At 36.2% G+C, this 13,377-nt stretch overlaps 1 long non-coding RNA gene across 2 annotated transcripts in view; it reads left to right on the top strand.

Moving 5' to 3' along the window:
• Nucleotides 1-12,746: 12,746 nt before the first annotated feature.
• LOC125103122 (uncharacterized) overlaps nucleotides 12,747-13,377 on the top strand; it is a 38,527-nt gene continuing 37,896 nt past the window's right edge. For both annotated transcript variants that reach the window (XR_007128287.1, XR_007128286.1), the window contains exon 1: nucleotides 12,747-12,881. This is a non-coding gene — a long non-coding RNA (uncharacterized LOC125103122). The remainder of the gene's footprint in view (nucleotides 12,882-13,377) is intronic.

Below are 13,377 nucleotides of genomic sequence, written 5' to 3'. Positions count from 1 at the left end.
GAGCCTGATGTGGGGCTAGATCCCAGGACTCTGGGATCATGACCTGAGCCAAAGGCAGATGCTTAACCCACTGAGCCACCCAGATTCCCCCTTCTTTATGATTTTCTTAATAATACTTTCTTTTCTTTAGTTTACTTTATTAAAAGAATACAGTATATAATATATATGTATTAATCGAATTTTGTGTTATCAGTAAAGCTTTTGGTCAACAGTAGGCTATTAGTAGTTAAGTTTTGGGGGGAGTCAAAAGTTATACACCAATTTTTGACTATGTAGGGTTTGGCACTCCTAATCCCCACGTTATTTAAGGGTCATATATACTGACTTAGCAGTTTTGTTTTGTCTTACTAACTTTTTAATTATCTTTTTAAGGTATTTTTATAAGATACAGCTATGACAATAAAATTCTGGCATATCACTTCCTATACTTCTTGTGATGAGGATTAACAATATTGCATTTAAATGAAAAGAAAGAATAGACTCAGCAAAATGGTAAGATCTAGTAATGTGAGTAGAGACAAATTTGAACTTTAATTGAGTTTGGACTTTTAATCTGGTCTGCAAATGAATTTAAAACTAGAGGGTATTCTCACACTGGAAGCAGGCAGTTAATGGGAAGTCCAAGAGGAAAAAGTTTTGTTGGGTGTTTGGAAGGAACTGGAAGGGTCTTAAAATTATGATGGTCACCTCTGAAGCTACCCCACAGACCCTGCTGTGAGCCTGGTTCAGACAAAATTTTAGAGTAGTAAGTAAAGATGTGGGGTTTTGACTCAAGGTAGAACAAAATTAACAGCTGAGCATTAATTAGGGCATAAATCAAACTAATGTAACAAAGGCATACCAACAACACTGGTCAAAAGAAGTAGCCTATTTCTCTTACATTTGAAGATTGAGTGTAGATGGGTGATTGAACTAGTGGGTGAGATCTGCCTATTTTTACTTGTATGCACATGACTTCCAACAAGTGCCCCTGGCAGTTCTTCAAATTGCCCTACCTATGAAAAGTGATTTTATCTTTAAGGAAATTACTAAAAAAACTGCACAAGTTATTTCCAGTTACAATCTACTGGCACATAATCAACTATAAGGACACATCTAGTTGCAAAGGAGATTAGAAATTAAGAGTACAGCAGGGCATAAATGTTCCCAACTCATGTGACAATAATTATACTATAAAACAAAACTGATGGACAGAAAGAATGCTGGGAGACAATCTTTGCCACAAAATAGCTAATATGCTTGTTATTAGAACTAAAATAAATGGCTTAAGAGTGAAGTTTCATCAAAAACAAATATAGGAATATTTTTAAAGATTTCTTTTAACATTCTGACTCTTGTGGTAGTATTTTATTTCCTTTTTTGGTTCCCTTTAGATAGTGAAAAGTTGTGAAATAAAACAAGGCAGGTTATATGTGGATATTGACGTCAAGGAGAAAAGGAAAATTTTAGTGAGTGCCTACTGTTAAACTGTCTTACTATTCCTCAATATGTTTTTCCTCATTCCTTTTTTCCTAAGGTTATAATTCCCTACATAACTGAATTTAGTCTTTACCAAGTGATTTGTGTTGGCTAATAAATAATGAATTATGATGCTCTCTGTAACTTATGGGCTACAGCTTTCTTTTTTTTTAAAATTTTTCAGTTTTTTTTTAATCTTTTTTTTTAATTTATTTTCAGCATAACAGTATTCATTGTTTTTGTACCACACCCAGTGCTCCATGCAATCCGTGCCCTCTCCAATACCCACCACCTGGTTCCCCCAACCTCCCACCCCCCACCTCTTCAAACCCTTCAGATTGTTTTTCAGATTCCATAGTCTCTCATTGTTCACCTCCCCTTCCAATTTTCCCCAACTCCCTTCTCCTAACTCCCCATGTCCTCCATGCTATTTGTTATGCTCCACAAATAAGTGAAACCATATGATAATTGACTCTCTCTGCTTGACTTATTTCACTCAGCATAATCTCTTCCAGTCCCATCCATGTTGCTACAAAAGTTGGGTATTTGTCCTTTCTGATGGAGGCATAATACTCCATAGTGTATATGGACCACATCTTCCTTATCCATTCGTCTGTTGAAGGGCATCTTGGTTCTTTCCATAGTTTGGCTACAGCTTTCTGAGGCTGTTCTCCTATACTGCATTTTCTCTTTCCCCTCTGCCACTGTAACTGAAAATGCTATAGATAGGAGTTACTTTTCCAGCCTGGATTGTAGAGTGAGAACAATGACAATGCAAGGTAGAATGGATACATAACAAGAACAAGAAATAAACCTGTGGTGTTTTAACTTACTGAGATTGTGGTTGCTTTACCGCATTACTTAGCTTGTCCTGATACAGCAGATTGGAAAGACAGGCAGGCTACTCAAACCATTGAGCACTGAGGAGGACAAATAGGAAAACAGATATTTGATTTAGGAAAGGTATATTGCCCCAAGCTTAACCATCAGAAAACCCTTTATTCCATTCTGGCTTTTTTTTTTCTCCAATCAGAAGTCTTTTTGTCTACAAAATATAGATTTGAATGACCCAATATTTAATACCTGGTAGCACCCCCCTTCAACATGAGTTCTATACTTTGTCTCTGTAATATCTGAAACCATCCCCTTTAACAAAAAATACATGTATCCTGCCTCTTACTGTTCTGTTAGTGCTATTTCTTCTACCTAAAATTCATTTCTATTTCTTTGGTATCCACTTTCCGTTTTCAACCAACAGAAATCACACCCATTCCCTTCTAGGTTCAATTCAGTTTCTGTTCCCATTAGAGGTGTTCCACAAATCTTATCAACTAGATATGCTACCTTATTTTTCAAACTCAATTTTATTTAGTCCTTTTGTCTGTGTTGGAATTCCCTAGTTAAAAGCTGAGACTAAAGAACTAATATTTTATTGGGAGGTAAAATTCCAGATCAACAAAATGAGGGAATATGGACCTGAGATAAGAAAGGAAGGAAAATGGGTCTAAGGCACTAGGTTATTGAGTTGCCTCCTGCTTTGTGAATATAAAGAGGTACCTGGTTGCTTGGTAAGTGAGGCATCTCCAGAAAATCCTTATAGGAATTCTTGTCTTGTAACAGAAGAAAGAGTGAGATGGCTTTTAGCTCTCCTTCTATCCCATCTCCTGTCTCTTAATAGTTGAAGTTTGTCCAATGGAAATTGACTGCCCTACATTTGCAAACTGTGTCACCTGGCCATTTTGGGATAATGTTGGGACTGCCAATTTCATGCCCTTCAGTGTGGCCATTCTTCTAAATCTGATAAATGTGAATGAAGCATTTGCAAATATGATATGTATTAGGCTTTAAACAAAATCCTGCAAAGTTCAAAAGACTGAAATAATTTAAACTATGTTCTTTAACTCACTGTATGTGAATACTGTAAGATATTTGCCCTAATTATTATAGTTCTATGTTATTTTCTTATTTCATATATGCAATTTTTGCTGAATGTCCTTGTATATCTCAATTATCTTATAGTTTTCAGCTCACCTGTATTTCTGTAATGTAAGACTATTACGACCAAGAAGAATGCTTAATATATATTTTTATACTACATATAGTACTATTTGTATAGTATTTATGTAGCATATATAATATATAATATTGAGAATGCTTCATATCATATTAAGATTCCTGTGGTTTATATTTTAATATACTATATGTTATATTATCTGTATGTAGTATGTAGATAGCATGTATATGTATAAATAAATATTTTATGTATATTCATATGTGTTATATATAAAATGATATTCTATTGAGATTTCTGAGGTTATTTGTTGTTAATAACCTAGTCATGAACTAGCCTCTCTTGATTGATAGAACTAGTATTCCAACTTTTGTTAATCTCTACAAGAATTAATTTTTTAAATGTAATTTTTCATGTATGAGCCAAGACTTCTCTTTGTGGGAAGGTTTTAATTTAAATACTTAATTACTTCACTGAAGATTTGCTAGCAATTACTAAAGATTGCTTTAGGCCTTTTCAGTTTTTCTATTTCTTCCTTTGTCAGTTTTATAGGTTGTATTACCTAAGAATTTGTCCATTTCATCTAAATTTTCAAAATGGTTGGCCTAAAGTTGTTCATGATATCTGAAGAATCTGATATTAGTTATTTCTTTCTTCTTTCTCTTTTTTAAAAATTAACCTCAGTAGAAGTTTATCAATTTTATTGCTTTTAAATAACCGGCTTCTGACTTTGCTGATTTTTTTATTGATTTCTCCTTTATTATTACCTTCCATTATTTTTGCATTTGTTTTGCTGCTATTTTTCTAATCTCTTGAGAGAAATCATTGGCTTATTAATTTTCAGTATTATTCTATAATGGACACACTAGGAGCTATATATTTCTCTAGAAGCAGTGCTTTGGCTGCATTTCAAAAGTTGTATGAGACTTTTATTGAATGTCAAAAATAAACCATAATACTGACCCTCATAGCATTGATTCATTGAGCAAACACTAGCAACCACATCTCTGACCGAAATCATTTTTTAAAAGTTATAATTATACATAATAAAACTCATCCTTTTTAGATGTACAGTTCTGTGTTTTTTCCCAAATGTATATAGTCACATAAGCATCACTACAATAAAGATTTAGAACATTTCCATTACTTCAAAAAGTTTTTGAAGCCATTTGACCTAGGCTTAGTCTCTATACTAAATTGTATTTTTTCCTGATATTCAAATTTCCTTCACAATCTTGCTCCTCTTATTTTGTCACAGTTTGAGTGTAAATCGGTTAGAGATTAACCCTTCTACTGTTTCTTAGTATTGTTGATTTAAATGGCAGATCTTGCTAGAAAACAATGATATTACACTCATATATTTTTGACAGATTTTTCTGTTAAAATGCTGATGCAAAAAGAATTGAGACCTCATTATCAATATTAAGAACAGAACTAATATTATTGTCTTTTCCAAATAACAAAAGAAACTTTTTTCCTAAAATTAAAATATGGTAAATTTGCATTATTGTGGGCTTCAGTTTCCTCCAAGCCAACATTGTCTCTTCAAGATTTCAAAGTACACTGGAAAATCATAATGTAGGCTAAAGATTTTATTTCCCTTTCAAATAATTTTTTAAAAGACTTTATTCATTTATTTGTCAGAGAGAGAGAGAGAGAGAGCACAAGCATAGAGAGAAGCAGGCAGAGGGAGAAGCAAGCAGGCTCCCTGCTGAGCAGGGGGCCCACTGTGGGACTCCATCCCAGGACCGGGGATCATGACCTGAGCTGAAGGCAGACACTTAACCGACTGTACCACCCAAGTGTCCCTCAAACATTTTTTAAAACAAGGGCAATAGCTGCAGGAAGAAATAAAGCATTAATAATTTAAGCAAATTTTACATTGGCCCATTTTTTTGATGATTTGATTCAAGGAGAAATGCAGCCCTGTGGGAATTCCATTATTATTAAAAGTTGTCAATAGGGGGCGCCTGGGTGGCTCAGTGGGTTAAGCCGCTGCCTTCGGCTCAGGTCATGATCTCAGGGTCCTGAGATCGAGTCCCGCATCGGGCTCTCTGCTCAGCAGGGAGCCTGCTTCCTCCTCTCTCTCTCTCTGCCTGCCTCTCTGTCTGCTTGTGATCTCTGTCTGTCAAATAAATAAATAAAATCTTTAAAAAAAAAAAGTTGTCAATAGAAGGATTTATAAACTGGTAGTGTCAGAACTGATTACAATAAAACATAATTAAGTCAGTATCGGTAAGCAACTATCATTCTTTAGCTACTCCTCTTTAAAAACAGCACATTATTAATTTTAAAAATCTACATTTAAGTCCTTTTAACTTAAATTGATGAGATTTTAATCTGAGAGATCAGTAATTTATTGATTAGAGTTTTCAATATATAAGATTATGTCATTAACAAATAGAGATAGTTTTACTTCTTTGTTTCCAATCTGGATGCCCTTATTTGTTTTTCTTCCTAATTGCCCTGGTTAGAACATTCTATACAATGTTGAATGAAAGTGGGGAGAATGGGCATCCTTCTCTCTTTTTTGATATTCAGGGGAAAGATTTCAGTCTTTTACCAGTAAGTATGAGTTTTGCTGTAGTTTTTTGATAGATGCCTTTTATCAAATTGAAGAAGTTCCCTTCTATTTGTAGCTTATTGAGTGTTTTTATTATGAAACAATGTTAGGGTTTGTCAAGTGCTTTTTATGCATCTATTGAAAAATGCATTTTCTACTTTATTCTATTCATATGGAATATCACATTAATTTTTAATATACAAACCAATCTTGCATTCCTAGGATAAATCCAACCTGGTTATATTACTTAATCCTTTTTAGATGTTGCTGGATTAGTTTGCTAATGTTTTTGTTGTACCTGCAGTCATAAGGAATATTAGTCTATAATTTTCTTTACTGTACTTGTGATATCTTTGATTTTTGTGGCTTTGTAGAATGACTTAGCCAGTATTTCTACCTTCTATTTTTGGAGGATTTTGTGCAGGATTGGTGTTGACTCTCTAAATATTTGGCAGAATTCACCAATGAAGCCATCTTGTTCTGGGATTTGTGTGTGTGTGTGTGTGTGTGTGTGTGTGTGTGTGTTGGTGGCGTGGGGGGGCACTTTTTTTTGGTTACTGATTCACTCCTTACTTGTTATAGGTCCATTTTTCCTTTTCTTAGTCAATAAGTTTTGATAGTTTATGTCTGTCTAGGAATTTACCCATTTCATTTAAGTAACCTAACTTGCTGGCATGTAATTTTTCCCAATATTCAGTCTTAATCCCTTTTATTTCTATAGGGTTAGTGGAAATGTATCCTCTTTAATATCTAATTTTAGTAATTTGAATCTTCTTTCATTTTTCTTGGTTAGTTTATTGAACAGTTTGTCAATTTTGTTGATCTCATCAGAGAATCATCCTCATGAATTTCCCAAGTTTCTGTCTGTTATTGATTTCTAATTTCATTCCATAATGGTCAGAGAACACATTTTGTGTGATTTCAATCTTTTCGTGTTTATTGAGACTGGGTTTGTGAACTTGCATATTGTCTATTCTCAAGAATATTCCATGTGCTTGAAAATAATGAGTATTCTGCTGTTATGGGTGATGTATTCTACAGATGCCTGATAAGTCTAGTTGATTTCTAGTGTTCAAGTTTTATATTTCTTTGTAATCTTTTACCTAGTCATTCTGTTCATTAGTGAAAGTAGCATATTTAAGTCTCCAAATATTATTGTTGAATTTTCTATTTCTCCACTCATTTTGGTCACTTTTCCCTTCATGTATGTTGGGTATCTGCGGTTAGGTGCATGTATGCTCACTCTCTCTCTCTCTCCTCTCTCTCTCTTTCTATATATATATGTATATATCTTCTTGATTGACCCTTTTATCATTATAAAATGTCCTTCTTTGTCCCTAATAATTCTTGCTTAAAATCTATTTTATCTGCTGTTAGTATAGTTAGTCACTCTGGTGTTCCTTTGTTTGTTGTTTGCTCAATACAGTAGTCCCCCTCTTATCCATGGGGAATATTTCTTGTGATTGAGTTCCAGTTTCACAGTATTGTGGTCTGAAAATAAGCAGGGAATAATCTCAATCTTTTGATATCAGACCTGATTTGTGACCTATGTGGTCTATTCTGGACAAAATTCCATGTGTGTTCACGAAGAATGAGTATTTGGTTGCTTTAGGGTGGAATGTTCTGTATATATCTATGAGGTCCATCTGGTCCACTGTGTCATTCAAAGCTCTTGTTTCTTTGTTGATTGTCTGCTTAGTTGATCTGTCTGTTGCTGAGAGTGGAGTGTTAAAGTCTCTTTTTGAACACACATTATCAGTATGTCTCTTTGTTTTGGTTAACAGTTCGCTTATGTACTTGGTTGCTCCCATGTTGTGGACATAGATATTTACAATTGTTAGATCTTCTTGTTGGATAGACCCTCTAAGAATGATATAGTGTCCTTCGGTATCTCTAACTATAGTCTTTAGCTTAAAATCTAATTAGTCTATTATGAGAATTGTTATTCCACCTTTCTTCTTTTTTCAAAATTTAATGAAATTTAATTTTTTTAAATTTAATTTAATTTTTTCATTTTTTCAGTGCTTTCTTTTGAGGTCCATTGGCATGAAGACAGTTCCCCATCCCTTCACTTTGAGTCTGGATGTATCTTAGGTTCAAAAATGAGTCTCTTGTAGACTGCATATATATGGGTCCAGTCTTTTTATCCAGTCTACAACCCTGTGCCATTTTATGGGAGTATTTATGGAGTTCACATTGAGAGTGATTATTGACAGCTAATATTTTATTGTCATCATGTTGCCTGTGAAGTCCTTGTTTCTGTGGATTGTCTCTCTACATCTCTGTTCTGTAACACTTTTGGGGTCTTTCTCCTTTTATAGAACCTCCCTTGATATTTCTTGCAAGGCCAGCTTAGTGGTCACATATTCTTTCAGTCTCTGCCAGTTCTGGAAGCTTCTTATCTATCCATCTATTCTGAATGACAGCCTTGCTGGATAAAGAATTCTTGGCTGCATATTCTTCTCATTTAGTACCCTGACTATGTCTTGCCAGCCGCTTCTGGCTTGCCAGGTCTGACTTTATTCTGATATTCCTCCCTCTGTACGTAAGGAATTTCTTCCCCCTAATTGCCCTTAAAATGGCTTCCTTGGTTCTAAGATTTGCGAATTTTACTGTTACATGCCTGGAGGTTGATCTGCCCTCATTGACCTTAGGGGTTGTCCTCTCTGCCTCTAGGATATGATTACTTCTTTTATTCCACAGATTAGGGAGTTCTCAGCTATGATTTTGTCAAATATATCTTCTAGTCCTCTCTCTTTCTCTTCACCCCCTCAGGAATCCCAATAATTCTGACATTGGAATGTTTCATGGCATCATTTATTTCTCTAATTCTGTTTTCATGGATTTTAAGCTGTTTGTTCCAAGCCTCCTCCTGCTCCTTCTTTTCTAACAGTTTGTCTTCAAGATCACTAATTCATTCTTCTGCCTCATTTACCCTAACTGTTAGAGTATTTAGATTAGATTTTATCTCAATGGTAGCATTTTTAAGTTCTCCCAGATCGGCTCTCACTTTTGCCCTTAACAAATCTATGTTGCCATCAATAGTTTTCTCCAGCCTGACTATTGTCTTCGTAACTGCTACTCTGAAGTCTATTTCTGACATCTTGCTTAGATCCATATCCATTGGAACTGCCAGAGAGGCCATTGTCTCCTCCTTGTCATTCTGTTGAGTTGTGGCTGAGGGGATGTACAGCTGAAAATATCAACCACTATCCAGGCTAGGTGCACCTTGGGAAGTTTCAGAGCAATCAGATATCACCAAGAAGAAGAAGAAGAAGAAGAGAAGAAAACAAAAACAAAAACAAAAACAAAAACAAAAAACCCCACCAAAATGAGCCCCAAGAATAACATTTATAAAGTGCAAAAACAAAAGCAAACAAATAAAAAGACTGACAAAAAAAAAAAAAAAGAAAAAGGAGAGGTGATGGGAAGGTGGTTATAATCCCTTGATGTGGTCAAGGAAAGGTATTTCAGTTCCACCTGGGTGTATCTTATTATCTATGTTAGAGAACCCAACTTTCCAGAGATACAGGGAAATTAAAACTGATATCTATATAAAGGTAGTATTGAATAGGGAAAAAAGGACTACATTGAAGCTTATAGCTATATATATTTTCAAAAGGAAAAAGGAAAAAAGTATATGTATGAAAAAGTTCAAGTTAAAAACTTACTATGGAATATGTTGTATTAAACATCTCGTTGAAATGGTAAGTAGATTAAAAAAAAGAACAAGAATCTAGATTAGATTGTATCTCAATGATAGCATTTTTAAGTTCTCTCTCTTTAAAAAGAGAGAGTGGGGTGCCTGGGTGGCTCAGTGGGTTAAAGCCTCTGCCTTCAACTCAGGTCATGATCTCAGGGTCCTGGGAGCCTCAGCAGGGAGCCTGCTTCCTCCTCTCTCTCTGACTGCCTCTCTGCCTACTTGTGATCTCTATCAAATAAATAAATAAAATCTTTAAAAGAGAGAGAGAGAGAAGTTCTATCTAAGAAATTACAGGCTGTGAGGCAATACCAGGGGTTTAATATATTGTTTTCCCGTGGTGTTGGGGTTTTACAGTTTTATGGGGACCCTGTGGCTGTGGTCCTCTTGTTCTTTCTTTCTTTCCTCTTGTCTTCTGGGGGAAGGGCCTGCTGCATTGTTTTTCAGTCAACCCTGCTTGGGTGGAGCTGCTCTGCCCCCTGTCAAGGGGCTAGGCTCCTAGGAAAATTTTTCAGGCTTTTGTTCTCTGTAGGCTTTTGTTCTCCGGTGGTTTTTTGGTGCCTTTTTGGAGGGTCAGAGCAAAGTAAACTGTCTGTACCCAGACCCCTACCTCAGAGAGAAGCTGCAGACTGCTCATCTCTGAATCCTCCAGAACACACAGTCTCCCCCTCTGTAAGCACTTTTGAATACGCAGCCTCCCACAGGCAGTATGCACTCCCAGCAACCCTCTCAGTTTGCCAGGTTCCAGCAGCTGCTGTCCTGGCACACCGGGACCTTTCAGGTGCAGCGGCTACAGCTGGTCCTGGGACTGTGGGCTTAGGTCTGTGCCTGTGGCCCCCAGGTCCCAGGATTGTCCCTTAAGCCCCTTTGTTCTGTTTGAATGCTGTTATCAGTCCCTTCCCGACACAGGTCTCCAAGCTATCCCTGCTCCCCGAGTGCAGGGCACTTTCACATTGGGATATTACTTTCCAGTGGTTTGCTTCTGGTCCTCCCTCCCCCTCTGTTTATCCTCTGATATCTTTCTGTGCAATCCCAACTCTGTCCTTTGTACCTCTAGACTGATGATCCTCTGCTACCGAAGAGATCCAGAAGTATATAATCTTACATCTTAGGCTGATTTCACGTGTGCTCACAGTGCTCTAGCAGATATCCAGCTCAATTCAGGGGACTGGTTGAAATAAGTTCCCTTACTCCTCTGCCATCTTGCCCCCCTCCTCTAATAGTGGTTTTTAAATCTTAAATGGTGATTTTTATTTTTTTGATTTTTTTCTATGACATATATAATATGTAAAAAGAAAACAGTACTGTTAATTATTCCTTAATAATTTCTTATTCCTCAATAAGACATTCATAGGGAGTTAAGTAAGCGTAATGTTGAAAAGAATTTGTTCTGGCAATTTACAGTAGGATCTTAAACAATTGATTTCCTAACCAGGACCCAACTGGAGTGCAAGCTCTTTAATAGTTCTTTATAGAGCCTGAAATCTACACAGTGTTAAATACACATGAACATGACTTAAATATTTGTTCAGGATATGGATCAATGACTCGATAACCCAGTGAATGAATGTATGAATAAACAAATGAAAATGATTGTAGTCTTTATGTGCCTTCCTTCTGGAGCTACCTGGGAGAAATTACTTATTAGAACTTTATTTGAGACTCCTTAGTTGCAATTCTGGAATGAATGATTTATTGTTTATAAAACCATATGAGATACTAGGTGAAAAGTCCTACATAAATGTGATATATTATTTTAGTCATTGTGACTTTTAGAATAATCTGAAAGACTCATAACATATCATGATTGCCAAAAGCAGCTGACAAACCTGGTTAGCTTGGTGTATTTGTTTTTAACAAATCAAAGTGAAATTGGGAGAAAAAAATCATATCCAAAGTTATTCCACATAAACCGAGACTTACCAGACTTACCAGGCCCAATGAATAATATTTGCTTTCATTTAAAAATTATATAATCCAACCATAGAATGTTTACATAGGAAAATTAAATATAGTTATTATTAATTTATACCATGGGGCCATGATTAATGTTTTTTCTGCCCCAAGACTTTATTTTTTTTCCTCCTTTTCTCAAACATGTTTGGCATTTAGAAGTTTTAAAGTAATTTCCCCCTTTGGCTTCACCTGGGGTCTCTGCTGTCCCAGAACCTCCTCCTGACCTCAGTGTTGTGTTTTCATTTAAAATAGGGCATGTCTATAAATGTCAGCAATACAGAGCAATTAGAAGTTTGAAAAGGGCTGTAACATAAACCAGCATTATAGTGAAATGGATATTGCCTTAAGCTGCCTGCAATTCGCTTGCTGTTGGAAAGACAATATCCTGCCATTCTCCCATGGTGGCCTTCAATTGAACACATTTGGCTGAGGATTGACCCATTATTAAGATAAGTCTCTGCCTGGTTTGAAACAATGAAGAAACACAGAGAGAGTGAAGCCAGCAAATTGGTCCAGTAGTCAGCCAGCACTGGGCAGAAATGTGACACCGAATTAGAGCTTAATAGCTGTCTGTGGTGCTATCTGTGAAATCCAATGCTGTCCTGGTTCCCCCTGAACTGGATGGTAGGTGCATGCTGTTTGGGCTTGCCTAAAGTTTTCAGGGTTTAGAAGGAATTGCTGTCTATATATTTAGCTATGTGCTTCTGTTATCTTCATTTTTAATACCACCATGAGCAGCAACAACAAAAGTCCAACACTTCTGACATTAACTTAATTTTATTTATTTTCATTTCCTCTACTGCTAAGAATCCAGATCACAAACTACTTTTTGCAGTTAGAAAATGGGATATGTTTTTAGGCAAGGCATATCATATTGTTTTAATTTACCCACTTCCAAAGATGCTCGACCTTTGTGCACTCACAGTGCTTTCTTTTGCTAGCTTGAGGCCTTTTGACACACTGTCAGTTGGGCTCTGGCTCGCCCCATGTGACCTCAGAGCAAACTCTCCAACAAGATAAGGTTGCTGTTGAAAGTGTCTCTTGGGCTTGCAAACTTGGTCCTGCCTGTTCTGGTGTTTAGAGGGATAACAAAATGCAAAAGAGTACCAAGAAAACGTGTATTCCTTTCCAGACTCTATCTACCCTTTGTTGGGATTTTTATTTTTTAAGACCACATGAAGTTTGGTGGTAAGGTAAGGAGAAAGTTTGGGAGACAACCTACAAATTGCCTATTCTTTTGCTGTTATGGTGAGTCATTTTAATTAAATGTATCTCTGGTGAGGTGTTTCCATGATCCTGCCTTTTAGTTCCTAACAACATTTCATCTCGTCAAACTCAGCTTTGTAAAACTCATATGCAAAGCTGAGCTGAAATGAGGGAATGTAATTGAGTGGGAGGGAAACCTATATCATTGGTTTGCTTGTAAAAAATTGTTTCTGTGCTGGCTATGAGCTATAGTTTTGGCTTTCTTAGGAAAGACTTTTAAAAATCCTTGCTGTCAACAGGCTTTTGAGGTTTTCCAGACTTCAGGGAAAGTTAAATAGACCATGAAACATATAAGAAAGTATGCCCAGGCCATGAGAATTGGGAGAAACTAGAATGGTCCGCAAAAGAAGTTGGCTGAATCTCTCTTGCTGGAAGTTTAGTAACATTTGAGGACCTGCACCATTTTGCTTGAGATGGCTTAGG

This window comes from Lutra lutra, chromosome 6 (assembly GCF_902655055.1).
Source record: "Lutra lutra chromosome 6, mLutLut1.2, whole genome shotgun sequence".
Lineage (NCBI taxonomy): Eukaryota > Metazoa > Chordata > Mammalia > Carnivora > Mustelidae > Lutra > Lutra lutra.
This window is presented reverse-complemented; position numbering and strand designations above follow the sequence as displayed.